Genomic DNA, 13,537 nt, shown 5'->3' on the forward strand with positions numbered 1-13,537 from the left:
ACAGGTTTGTGAAGATGAGGAACATTTGAGAGCTTTATGTACCTTTTCTAATTTGACCTATATGTCATGTAATACACCTGATGAACATTTTCAGACAGGGTACCTTGAACCACATTCCTAATTACCATGTTAGTGATTCCATAATTTAGAGGAGATAGTTTCTGCCCTACATCACTGGCTAACATTATCACACTATATTCACTTTTCCCGTTTGTGGATTCTTTTTTTTTTTAATTTTGTTTTAGAGAGAAAGAGTGTACGCATGTGAGCTGGGGATAGGGGCAGAGGGAGAGAGAGACTCAAGCATGACCCTGGGATCATGACCTCCACTGAAATCAAGAGTTGGAAGCTCAACCAACTGAGCCATTCAGAATTAAAACAGGGCCAGGAAGAAATTAAGTAAATAATAAAACAGGGCCAGAAAGGACCAAACTTTCCAAGTAACCTCAGGTGCACCTCTTTCTCTTTTTCTAAAATTTTCTTCAATTCTAAAATTCTTCAGTATCATATAATGTTTACCCTGTTGCATTTCTTTGGCTTTAGATTTTATTTCAGGCAACTGAAGTCCTTCAAAAAGAAATGAATATTTTAAACTCATGAATATAATTTAATGTCCTTTGATGAGTTTAAGTTCAATTTAAAAATAAGAGCAAGCATTATACAATGTCACCATAAAAGCGATTTTTAAAATTTTCTAGACCTGAAAAGATAGAGAAACCAGGTTTGCAAAATGAACTAAAAGCTCAAGTACAATTAGTAATTTAAACCTACACATTAAATAACAATACATTCCAACAAAGCTCTCAGTAGTCATTTTCGAAAACATGAGAAAGTAAGGTAGGCAATCTGAACACAAATTAAGAGGATTACTTGCATCCTAGCTCTCCCCGTCCCTTCCCCGATTACTGAATTCTCAGAATGCTGGGAATCTGAAGTTCTAAATGCCTGGATAACTATCCAGTTGCCTCCCCTTGGAGGCAATACCCTGTCTAACCCTAACTTTTGCTTCATTGATGGAACCACCCCAACATTCTTCCTAGCATCTATTCCCATTTTCTCTCAACTCAGAGGGACTCTGAGTCCTACAAACATGAGGAAGACAAAAGTAGATCTTCATAGAATCAGCCTTGGACTGGTATCTCATGCTGCACAAAGCCAGAGAGACTTGGATTTGGACCTAGAGTAGGCATAGGGTTTCTGGAAGAGTAGGGTGAATCTAGTGCTGGAATTACTGAAGGCCTGTAACCAGCCTGGAAAGTATTTTTGGAATCTGATACGTATAATTAGTTAAATATAGTCAGGGGTAATCACAGGGGCTGGCATAAACAATACAGGAAGAAGTTCAGACCACGTCTACTGGTAAAAAACTGATCTGAAAAGGGCATGAGGTCAGGTCTCAGGGAGAAACTAAAGGTAGAGGTCTGTCAGACGAGATAGTTGAGTGGCATTTAGGCAGTTGATTTTTTTTGTAAATGACATAAACACCACTTGGAGAGAACATTTCACTTGTTTTCTTCGAGATTTTTTTTTTTTTTTAATTTTTTTTTCCAACGTTTTTTATTTATTTTTGGGACAGAGAGAGACAGAGCATGAACGGGGGAGGGGCAGAGAGAGAGGGAGACACAGAATCGGAAACAGGCTCCAGGCTCCGAGCCATCAGCCCAGAGCCTGACGCGGGGCTCGAACTCACAGACCGCGAGATCGTGACCTGGCTGAGTCGGACGCTTAACCGACTGCGCCACCCAGGCGCCCCTTTCTTCGAGATTTTGATATGGAATATAAAGACCTTGGGTCATGTATAAACGTTACCAATTTTAATACAAACCATATTACAATATCAACTTTATGCGCAAGTGTAAGGTCTTGAATGTAAGTTATACACTGTAAAAGTTAGACTATAAGCTTCATGAGGGTAGGGAACTTCTGATAACCCCTGTATACAAGATGTCTAGAAGAATATGTGATATAGGGTAGGCACTTGATACACATGGTTAGTTGACTGAATCCCATCCAATAAGCAATCTTGTCTTGCTTAACTGAGATTTAAAGCAGGGCCAGGAAGAAATTAACTAACCAAATAATAAAACAGGGCCAGAAAGGACCAAACTTTTCAAGTAACCTCAATGTATCCCAAAACAATTCTTTGTAAGAGGGGCGCTTCAAGAATATTTGTAAGAGAGGCATCTGGGTGGCTCAGTCGGTTAGCATCCAACTCGGTTTTGGCTCAGGTCATGATCTCACAGTTTGTGGGTTCGAGTCCCACACTGGGCCCTGCACTGACAGTGCAGAGCCTGCTTGGGATTCTCTCTCTCTGCCCCTCCACCCCCACTCTCCTCTCTCTCAATAAATTAACTAAATAAATAAATAGAGTGCAAAAATATCCTGATCTCCCCTGTTGTACCTACTCCCCCATAATCCCATAATAAAGTTGACAAACCTATCAGGCAGGAAAATGTGACCAGTGTTGAAAGACCAATCAAAAGTGACCTAGAACTGATATCAATGCTAGATTGAGCAAACAAGAACATTGTATAAACGGTTATAGCTGTATTCCATTATATCAAAAAGAGGAATGATTAACATGTTAATAACAACAATGTCTTGGGTTGATAAGTAATACATTTTACTTCATATTTTATAAACCTTCCCAGAATACTGTTGTTTGTTCACTATCTTGATCAGAGAGTGAAGGGCAGTTAGCAGTTTCCCCTAGGCATTCCTCACAATACCTCTTTTGCCACTTGGCCAAGAACATAAGGCTGCCTTTTTTTTTTAAGTTCAGGTTCTCTGAACAGTTTTTCACTTTTTAATAAAATCTTTTGTTCTCACTATGCTTAAATTTGTACTTTCTTTTGCCTTGCCATAAAGTTCACTGATGTTTTGCATACACGAATAGGGTAAACTATGTTTACCTGTTACCCACCTGTTTTTCATTTTGGATAGTTTGTATTGCTGTGTCTTTTCAGTTCACTAATTTTTTCTTAAACAATGTCTACTCTGCTAGGGACACCTGGGTGGATAAGTCCTTTAAGCTTCCAACTTCAGCTCAGGTCATGATCTTGTGGTCCATGGGTTTAAGCCCCACATGAGGCTCTGTGCTGACAGTTCAAGGGCCTAGAGCCTGCTTTGGATTCTGTGTCTCTCTCTCTCTGCCCCCACCCCTCACTCACACTCTGTCTCCCTCTTTCTCTCAAACATAAATAAACACTAAAACAATGTTTACTCTGCCATCAATCCCATCAAGAGTATGTCTTATTTCTAGAAATTTGAATTGGGCCTTTCTTTTTAGATCATTCATATCTCTATTTAATATGGTTTATTTTTTGGGTCAGGGTGGCTCAGTCAGTTGAGTGTCTGACTTCAACTCATGTCATGATCTTGGGGTTCATGGGTTCAAGCCCTACACTAGGCTCTGTGCTGACAACTCGGAGCCTGGAGCCTGCTTCAGATGCTGTGTGTGTCTCTCTCTTTCTCTCAAAATAAAATAAGCACCAAAAAACAAAAACAAAACATGGTTTACTTTTTTTTTAAAGTTTTTATTTAAGTAGTCTCTACAAATCACAACCCTGAAATCAAGTCGCATACTCTACCGACTGAGCCAGCCAGGCATCCCAAGATGGTTTACTTTTAACCTAATTGTGACAGTATTTAAAGTGAGTTTTCAGTATTTAAAGTGAGTAGTTCCAGTTAAGCATCTGACTCTTTGATTTTGGTTCAGGTCATGTTACCATGGTTTGTGAGTTCGAGCCCTACACTGGGCTCTAGTGCAGAGTGTGCTTGGGATTCTCTCCCTCTCTCTCTCTCAAAAATAAGTATTTTTTTAAAAAGTAGGCAGCATATAGTTAGACCTAGGTTTTTGTTTGTTTTGTTTATCTAGTTGACAATCTCTTTTTATTGGGGTATTTAGGTCATTCATAATTAATGTGGTTATGTTCAAATAATGTGCAATTTGTTATTTATTCTATCTGGTTTTGCTCTCCTTTTTGTCTTTTTCTACCTTCTTTTGGAGTAGCTATGTTTTATGATTATATCCTTTGTTGGCTCATTAGGTGTAACTTTGTTATTTAAGTGGTTCCTTTAGAGTTTACAGAATGTATCATTCACTTAACAGTGTATCTTCAAGTTATCATACTTTTCACATGTAGTACTAGAATCTTGTAATAGTATACTTCAGTTTTCTGCAGCCAGATCAGCTTCGTTGAAGAGATTATCTTCTGGATGCTCCTGGGACACTTTTTTTTTTTTTTTTTTTAAACCCTAGGATATATTTTTAGGGGATGGATAAACTGGCTTTACATAATTACACATTAGCATTTCTAACTCCATATACTTTCAGAATCTTTAAAAAATATGAAGAAATTTCTGGCAATTAAACTTTAGGCCACCTTTGAGTCAGGTTACATTCAACCAACAAAGCAAACTAAAGCCATTCTAACTGAGCTTACACATTAAAGCCAGAATCCATTCATGGTCAGCCCATATTGTTAAGTTTGCCTGATCCAAATTTTTATTCCTTTTTACCATAATCCCACAAATGTTTCCCAGGATTCTCTTTATATAAGCAATATATATATGTATATATATATATATATATATATATATATATATATATATATACATACATATATAAATCATAACTACATTGTGTTTATCCAAGGGATGCAAATTAAGTTAGTTGGTTTAATTTTCTTTTTTTTTTTTTTTTGAGAGAGGACGCAAGTGAGCAAGGGCGGGGTGAGAGAATCCCACAAGGGGCAGAGAGAAACAGAGGAAGAGAGAGAGAAGCGGGGCTCACCCAAAATGGGGCTCAAGCTCACCTAATGTGGGACTCAAACTCATTAACTGTGAGATCATGACCTGCGCCTAAGTCAGATGCTTAGCCGACTGAGCCATCCAGGCACCCCTCACCACTGTATTAGACTGCTTTGGCTGTCATAACAAAATAACACAGAGTGGGTGTTTGAAACAACAGAAATTCATTTTCTTACAGTTCCTGAGGCTAGAAGTTCACAATCCAGTTTCCAGCAGATTTGGTTTCTGGTCAGGACTCTAGCTGCCGTCTCCCCATGTCCTTGCAAGGCATTTCCTCAGTTTGTCTGCACAGACAAAGAGCACTCTGGTGACTCTTGTACTAAGGACACCAAACTACTAAGATCAGAGCCCTACCCTTTGACCTCATTTAACTTTAATGACTTCATTAGAGGTCCCATCCCCTAATATGGCCACACTGGGTGTTAGGGTTTCTACCTGTGAATCTAAGAGGACACCAACATTCAGTCCATAATATTCGACCCTTAACCACCCCCCAATTCATGACCTTTTTGCATGCAAAACACATTCCATCCCAACAACCCTCAAAGTCTAACTCATTCCAGCATCAACTCTAAAGTCTATATAATCTAAGTCTCATCTAAATCAGATATAGGTGAGACTTCTGGTACAATTTACCCTGAGGCAAAATTCCTCTCCAGCTGTGAACTAAAATTAGAGAGGTGATTCACTTCCAAAAAAAATGGTGGGACAGGGGTAGGATAGACATTCCCATTCCAAGAGAGAGAAATTAGAAGAAAGGGGGTGATGAGTCCCAAGCAAATCCCAAACCTAGCAAAGCATATCCCATTAGATCTTAAGACTCAAGAATAATCATCTTTGGAGTGCCTGGTTGGCTCAGTCAGTGCATCCAACTCTTTTTTTTTTTTTTTTTTAATGTTTATTTATTTTTGAGGGAAGCAGAGAGAAAGGGAGACACATGATCTGAAGCAGGTTCCAGGCTCTGAGGTGTCGGTGCAAAGCCTGATGCGGGGCTGTACTGCATGGATCACGAGAGCATGACCTGAGCCGAAGTCCGACACTTAACCAACTGAGCCACCCAGGCACCTCTCGGTGGGTCCAACTCTTGATGTTGGCTCAGGTCATGATCCTGGGGTTGTGGGATGGAGCCCCAAGTCTGGCTGTGTGCTGAGCATGGAGACTGCTTAAGATTCTCTCTCTCTGCCTGTCCCCCGGCTCTCTCATTCTCTAAAAATTATTTTTTCCTTAAAGCATGGAAGCTAATAATACAGTCTTTAAAAAAAAATAATGATCTTCGGTAATTTATCTTTGGTTATGCTCTGGCTGGTAGGCATTGCAGGCAGGACTCATAACAGTCTTGCAACTTTACATTCAAACCATCAATTTTACATTCTGCATGTCAGTAGAACGTTAAGCTCCACGAAGGGTATTTTTGTCTGCACTTACAGCTTTTGTATCCCCAGCACGCAGAACAGTGTTTGCCACATTTTATAAGCATCTGCTGAGTGAATGAATGAATCATTAATCCCTTTAATGGGGAGGCGCTCTGATTGTGGTTGTGTAACTATGGGGAATGAGTTTTGCACTGGGAGCTCCTCAGTTTAATCATTTGGGCTGAAATATTGAATACAACCACTTCCCTTTCTTAGAGTTTTCTTTTTTTTAAGTTTTTAATTTTAAATACAATCTACCCCCAAGATCAAGAGTCACATGCTCTACCAACTGAGCCAGAGAGGCCCCCTCAGCACTTTTTTTTAAATGTTTTTAATTTTTTTTTTTAATTTATTTTTGAGAGAGACACAGACAGAGTGTGAGTGGAGGAGGGGCAGAGAGAGAGGGAAACAGAATGGAAGCAGGCTCCAGGTTCTGAGTTGTTAGCACAGAGCCCAACGCGGGATTGGAACTCACGAACCGTGAGATCAGGACCTGAGCCAAAGTCGGATGCTTGGCCGACTGAGCCACCCAGGCGCCCCCCCCCCCACCCCCGCCCCCGCATCAGCACTTTTGATGCAAGGAATTTTCCATCTTTATGGAAGGAAAATCTTGCCCAGCCTTTGGCTCCTTCCACCGTGGGAGAGCCACGATTCTCCATTGGCTCTGCCCCTTCTTTTGACCCCTAACAACCACCAGCCACATTTTCTCCTACACAAATCATACCAAGAGCTCTATGATTCTGTTTACCTACTCTCTAACCAACGGCTTTTTCAGCGGTTCTCTACACCCTAGACTGGCCTGAAATGCCACTTTCTCCACAAAGCCCCCTCTAGCCAGCATTCCCAAGATGCTAGCCGGGTTCCCTCCCAACTGTTGTTCCCTTCGGCTCGGGCTTCCTCCCGGTCGAACTTCTACGCTGGCTGCGCCCACCCGGCTTTTCCCTAGCCTTGAAATCAAAGTGTCAAAGTCCGCCACCTTCTCGGCCCGTCCCGAGAAGAATTCTGGGCAGGCCCGAGTTTCTGAGAAGCTAAGCAGTTTATGCACTGCCCCTGGTGGAAGTTGTAAATTCGGGGCCCAGGGGGTCAAGTGGCCTGGAAATGAAGTGAAATAAAGCGTTTTCAATAGCTTCTCACCGTCTTGGGCCTTCCCGCGAAAAACAGAAAAAGAGATGACCCCCGCGGTAGGGCAATAGGTGGAGAACTGGCGGCTCCCTTCAAGTAGCCTGGAGCGGGCGCTGCAATATGACGTCACAGAGGCCGAACCCAGCGCCAGAATTCGCGTCTCTGGAACGACGCGCGCTGACCCTTATCGGTCACCATCCTTTCCGTTTCTGAGGGTCTGGGAGAGGCTGAGGTGGGACTCAGGGGGGTCTGTGGACACAGAGGCAAAGTGTTTAGAGACGTGGTACTGTGGTTTTCTCCAGTGGTGAAGAGCGAGGCCATCGCCAGGTCAGTGTCGGTTCTGGGAGTGTTTCGGGGCCAGGGAGAGCTCGTTGGTTTTTGGTTTTTTGTTTTTCAAACCCCGGAGCTCGTGGGGGGTCGGTGTTGGGGGAAGCTAGTGGGAATTCCCGCTGGGGTGTTCTGTGTCGGAGGGTCACGTGGGGGTTCCGTGTTGGGACGTGCACTTGGAGAGAGCAGCGCTGTGGGGTGTCTGTGGTCGGGGAAAGCGGGAGTCGTGTCCGTGTCGGTGACCGCCTTTGGGGAGTTCCGTTGCTGATGCTTTTCACATCCTTACTTTTAAAGATGGGGTTTCTGGCCACTTGCGTCCATGTTGACTGTATGTTCTTATTGAAAGTACATGTTTTCAGTTTTATTTCCTGCCCATGTAATGACATGCCCAAACTCTTACATACTCCGGAAAATAACTCTTGTTAAAATATAGTGTATTTCGCTTTTAGTGTTGGGATCAGTTTTGTGTAGGTAGTGACATAATTTTATCAGCTATTTCCATATTTTTAACTCTGGAAGTTTTCATCTTTCTTTTTTTTTTTTTTTTTTTTAATTACTGCAGTTATGTTCCATCAAGTGGGTGCTTTAATTTGGGTGGAACTGATGAGGGTTAGGTCCACCACTTTCTGGAACATTTGATGGATTTCCTTTAACCCAAGTGTTTAAAAAGGATTTGACCAGCTGTGGTGGTGATTTTTCCACATGTGTCTTAGACATATCTGGTTATGTTTATTCCTAAATAGTTTATACTGTTGGGTTGCCTGGGTGGCTCGGTTGGTTAAGCGTCTGACTTTGACCGAGGTCATGATCTCACAGTTCTCAAGTTCCAGCCTCGCATCAGGTTCTGTGCTGAAAGCTCAGAGTCTGGAGCCCGTTTCCGATTCTGTGTATCCCTCTCTTTCTGCCCCTCCCAGGCTTGTACTCTTTCTCAAAAATAAATAAAACATTTTAAAAAATTTAAAATAGTTTATACTGTTGTTGTAACGGTAAATGGTGTGGTTTTTCTCCATATGACCCCACTCCCTCTTTTTTCTTTCTTCTAATTTTATATAATGCACAAGAACAAAACTTTAAAAGATACACTTATTCTGTCACCTCAGTCTACTACCGTTACTGCTACTAGCTTATAAATCAATTCCTTTATATTTTCTAGTTGACTGTTTTTGTTATCTGCAAATAATTTTGGTCAGGTGGCAAGTGTATGGACTGTGGAATAAGAAGAACCTGCTTCTGCCTCTGACTTGGGTAGGTTAATGTCTGAGTCAGTTTCTTCATTTGTGAAAAAGCTATCGTAATTCCTAGTTCGTAGCGTCATTATGAAAATTAAATTAGCAGATGTTCTTTAAATACAAAGTGTAGTGCCTGGCACCTAGTCTAGTATGAATAAATGGTAGCCATGATTTATCAAGCTTTATTCCTCTTTCTCAAAGATCCCCCCCACCATTCTCAAAGATCCCCCCCCAGCTTTAGTGAGATATAATTGACATATAACGTTCTGTAAGTTTAAGGTGTACAACTGTGTTGATTTAATATACTTATGTATTGCAAAATAATTATTACCTTAGGTTAGCTAACACCTGCATCATGTCACATAATTACTATTTCTTTAAAAAAAAATTTTTTTTAACGTTTATTCATTTTTGAGAGACAGAGAGAGACAGAGTATGAGCAGGGAAGGGGCAGCGAGAGAGGGAGACACAGAATCTGAAGCAGGCTCCAGGCTCTGAGCTGTCAGCACAGAGCCCGACGCAGGGCTCGAACTCACAAACTGTGAGATCGTGACCTGAGCCGAAGTCGGACGCTCAACCGACTGAGCCACCCAGGCGCCCCCATAATTACTATTTCTTTTATGTGGTGAAAACATTTAAGATCTACTTGCTTAGATCTTAAAGCTTTCAGTTCTATGGTACAGTGTTGACTAATCACTATGCTGTATATTAAAGCTCTTCGAATCACTTTATAAAATTATTTTCATTTATATTTTTCCTCTCTCTAATATTTGCTTTACAGATGGCTAGATTTCCCAGTGTCTTATATTCCTGGGAGAAACCATACTTCTCCATAATGATTTGTTCTTTTAATATGTGGTTCGGTTTTATTTGCTAATATTTTACTTAGTATTTTTGCGTCTAGAAATAAAAAGATGTCTCAGATTTGCTTTAGAATAATCCAGTGGTAGAGGGAGATGAGTGGTGGTGTAGATACACAAAATTAGGTTTGCGTTGCTAACTATTGAAGACACAATGGATGTGAGGAATTTGATTATACTGTTCTTTCCTCTTTCTTTGTGCATGGGGTTTAATTATACTGTTTCTTCTTCTTTGATTTGGAATTTTTCATAATAAAATTTAAAAATATTTGCTTCTACATTTATAAGTGAAACTGAGCTGTACTTTTCTTTAAGAGTATTTTTCAAGTAGGTGCGTCTGGGTGAGTCAGTCCTTTTGATTTTGGCTCAGTTCATGATCTTTCAGTTCGTGGGTTGGAGCCCTGCATGGGGCCCACTGCTGTCAGCACTGAGCCTGCTTCAGATCCTCTGCCCCGTCTCTCTCTGCCCCTCCCCCCCCCAAATAAATAAACATTAAAAAAAAATTAAGTGGTGCCTAGGTGGGCCAGTTGGTTAAGCATCCTACTTTTTTTTTTTTTTTAATTTTAATGTTTATTTTTGAGAGAGAGACAGCATGAGTGGGGGGAGGGGCAGAGAGTGGGAGACACAGAAATCTGAAGCAGGCTGCAGGCTCTGAGCTGTCATCACAGAGCCCGATGCAGGGCTCAAACTCATGAATTGCGAGATCATGACCTGAGCTGAAGTTGGACGCTCAACTGACTGAGTCACCCAGGTGCCCCAGCGTCTGACTTTTGATTTCAGCTCAGGTCATGATCTCATGGTTCGTGGGTTCCAGCCCCACGTTGGGCTCTGTGCTGATAGCCTGGAGCCTGCTTGAGATTCTCTATTTGCCCTCTCCTTTCTCTCTCCCTCTCTCTCAAAAATAAATAAATTAAACATTAAAAGATTATTTTAAAGTATTTTTCAAGGGGCACCTGGGTGGCTCAGTCAGTTAAGCATCCAGCTCTTGGTTTTGGCTCAGGTCATGATCTCACGGTTCGTGAGTCTGAGCCCACATTGGGCTCCATGCTGGCAGTGTGGAGCCTGCTTGGGATTCTCTCTCGCCCCCTCTCTCTGCCTCTCCCCTGCTCATGCTTTTTCTGTCCCTCTCTCAGAAATAAATAAATTAATTTAAAAAAATTTTAAGCATTTTTAAAGTATAAATGAAAAATGAAAAAATAAGCTATTATAACAACCTAGGAGTGCCAACTCATCCTAATCCCCTTCTTCTCTAGAGGTATTCTTATCCTAAAAACGTTATATTAAATTTGCCTGGTTGTTAACTTTATGCAAATGGAACCATAGGTTACCTGTCCTTTTGTATCTGCCTTCTTTTGCTCAGTATTTTGTTGTGAAATTCATCTAAATTGTTGCATATAGCAGTAGTTAATTTCTTTTCATTGCTGTGTAGTATTCTTTGGTGTGATTATATTATGTATCCATTCTGCTATTAACAGACATTTAGGTTGTTACTGACTTGTGTCTATTATGAGTAGTGCTGACATGAACATTTTTGTACTTTTTGGTGCATAAAAGCTGTACTGGGTATACACTTAGTAGAATTCCTGAAGTGTAGGGTGTACTAGATACAAGGAGAAATGACAAATGCCCAGTGATAATGGGAGTTCTCAGCACACCTCTCTCAGTAACATAGAACAAGGAGAGAAAAAGCTAGAAGGCTATAGTTTAACAGTGGTCGGCAAACTTTCTGTAAAGGGCAGCGAGAGTAAATATTTTAGGCTCTGCGGGCCAGATGGTCTGTCTGCACCTGCTTAGCTCTGCCATTGTAAGATGAAAGTAGCCATAGAAAATACATAAACAAATGGGTATGGCCGAGGTCTGGAAAAACATTATTTACAAAAACAGGTCACCAGCCTACGATAGTGCTAACCCTGAACCGTTAGAATAACATGATTAACAAGAATAACATGATTAACAAACTTGATTGATGTGAAACACTCCACCCAACAATTTTCCTCAGATGCACATAGAACATTTATAAAAAGTTTGCATGTGGTAGGCCAGAAAGCCAGTCTAAACAAATTTCAAAGGATTGAAATTATTTGGAAGATTTTCTCTACTACAGTGTAATTAAGCTTAGAAAGCAATACCAAAATGATATCTAGAAAAATCTCCATTTTGGGGCGCCTGGGTGGCTCATTCGGTTAACATCCTACCCTTGATTTTGGCTTAGGCCGTGATCTCACAGTTCGTGAGTTCAAGCCCCACATCAGTCTCTGCACTCTTAGCACCAAGCCTGTTTGGGATTCTTTCTCTCTCCCTCTCTGTCCCTGCCCTACTCATGCTTGTGCTCTGTCTTAAAAAAAACATTTTTAAAAAAGAAGGAAGAATGAAAATCAATGTATAAGCAAGCATCTATGTAGTTCTGTCTTTTTCTAAAAAAATCTAGTGATTAGTATTTTATTTACTTATTTTAATATTTACTTATAAAAAAAATTTTTTTAAGATTATTTATTTTTGAGAGACAGAGAGAGAGGGAGACACAGAATCCGGAGCAGGCTCCAGGCTCCGAGCTGTCAGCACAGACCCTGATGCGGGGCTCAAACTCACAAACCCCGAGTTCATGACCTGAGCCGAGGTCGGACGCTTAACCGACTGAGCCACCCAGGCACCCCTAATATTTATTTATCTTTGAGAGAGAGAGAGAGGGAGAAAGAGAGAGAGAGAGAGACATAGAGTGAGCAGGGAAGACACAGAATCCGAAGCAGGCTCCAGGCTCCGAGCTGTCAGCACAGAGCCCGACATGGGGCCCAAACCCATGAACCACGAGATCATGACCCAAGCTGAAGTCAGATCCTCAACCAACTGAGCCACCCAGGCGCCCCGTAGTGATTAGTATTTTAAAGTGCTGGCTTCATACAATTAGTACAGAAACTTCTCCTACTTTACTGTGATCTGTGAGAGTTTATATAATACCAGAATCATCTGTACTGTAAACTTTAGGTAGAAGTCGTCAGGCCCTGATGACTTTTTTCTTTTTAACTTTTTTTCATGGAGATTCAGAATAGAGAGAACATTACAATTCATGCCCATCACTAAGCTTCCACAATTATCAACTCATGGCCAGTCAGGTTCATCATGCCTCTGCCACTTCTGGTTTTTCTCTGGAGAATGTCATAGCACATGCAAGGCCTGTTGTCCTTAAACTTGTAAATATTCTATTGTGCATCTCTAACTGGTAAGGTCATTGAAAAAATTCATAACCAGTAGGCCATTTTCAAATGTATCAAAATGAATAATTCTTTTATTTGATCCAAGACCTAGTGCATATTCATATTCAGGTTTTTTCTGATATTGGCAATGTTGCCCTTAACATTGGATTGTTTGAGTTATGACCCAAATAATGTGCATTACATTTCCTTATACCTCTTAGGTCTCTGTTATTCTTTAACAGCCCCTCTTCTGTTTCCTTTTTTCCTCCTCTTATGTGTCAACATGTTGCATTAAGTATATGGCACCATTAATGAAAGATTCTTGCCAAGAGAGTCATCAGACCTCATAAGTCCAACTACCCAGTTTATAAGAAAAGTTTAGGGGAGGTGGGGAAGAACAAGTTAAACTATAGAATGATGAAGCACTCAGCCAAATCCTGAAGCTAGGGTATCTTATGGGCCAGCGTACTTGTTTTCTTCTGTCCTCCCTTCATTCCTTCTTAAAGCCTATGGCTGTCGATTTACAATGACTTGCAACATCTTTAGTTTTATTTCAAGTGGAGATTTTTTTTTAATTTAAAAAT

The 13,537-nt window shown here is 40.9% G+C and overlaps 1 protein-coding gene and 1 long non-coding RNA gene across 8 annotated transcripts in view; one reads left to right on the top strand and one right to left on the bottom strand.

Moving 5' to 3' along the window:
* LOC144614609 (uncharacterized) overlaps positions 1-7,471 on the bottom strand; it is a 53,463-nt gene extending 45,992 nt beyond the window's left edge. Inside the window, exons 1-2 of one of the 4 annotated variants that reach the window (XR_013552481.2) lie at positions 7,359-7,470; positions 4,989-5,096 (exon numbers count right to left, since the gene is read on the bottom strand). This is a non-coding gene — a long non-coding RNA (uncharacterized LOC144614609). Of the gene's footprint in view, positions 1-4,988; positions 5,097-7,358 lie in introns of all 4 variants that reach the window. The other 3 variants (XR_013552482.1, XR_013552480.2, XR_013552479.2) reach the window with 3 other exon arrangements.
* LOC132691103 (uncharacterized) overlaps positions 1-13,537 on the top strand; it is a 45,484-nt gene that overhangs the window by 18,169 nt on the left and 13,778 nt on the right. For 2 of the 4 annotated variants that reach the window (XM_060652429.3, XM_060652430.3), the window contains exon 1: positions 7,544-7,673. The exons of 1 other annotated variant lie outside the window; for it this stretch is intronic. The gene's annotated coding sequence lies outside the window, so the exon portion shown is untranslated. Of the gene's footprint in view, positions 1-7,543; positions 7,674-13,537 lie in introns of those variants that run through there. One more of the 4 variants, XR_013552468.2, reaches the window with a different exon arrangement.

Source organism: Panthera onca, chromosome E2, assembly GCF_046562875.1.
Source record: "Panthera onca isolate mPanOnc1 chromosome E2, mPanOnc1 haplotype 2, whole genome shotgun sequence".
Classification (NCBI taxonomy): Eukaryota; Metazoa; Chordata; class Mammalia; order Carnivora; family Felidae; genus Panthera; species Panthera onca.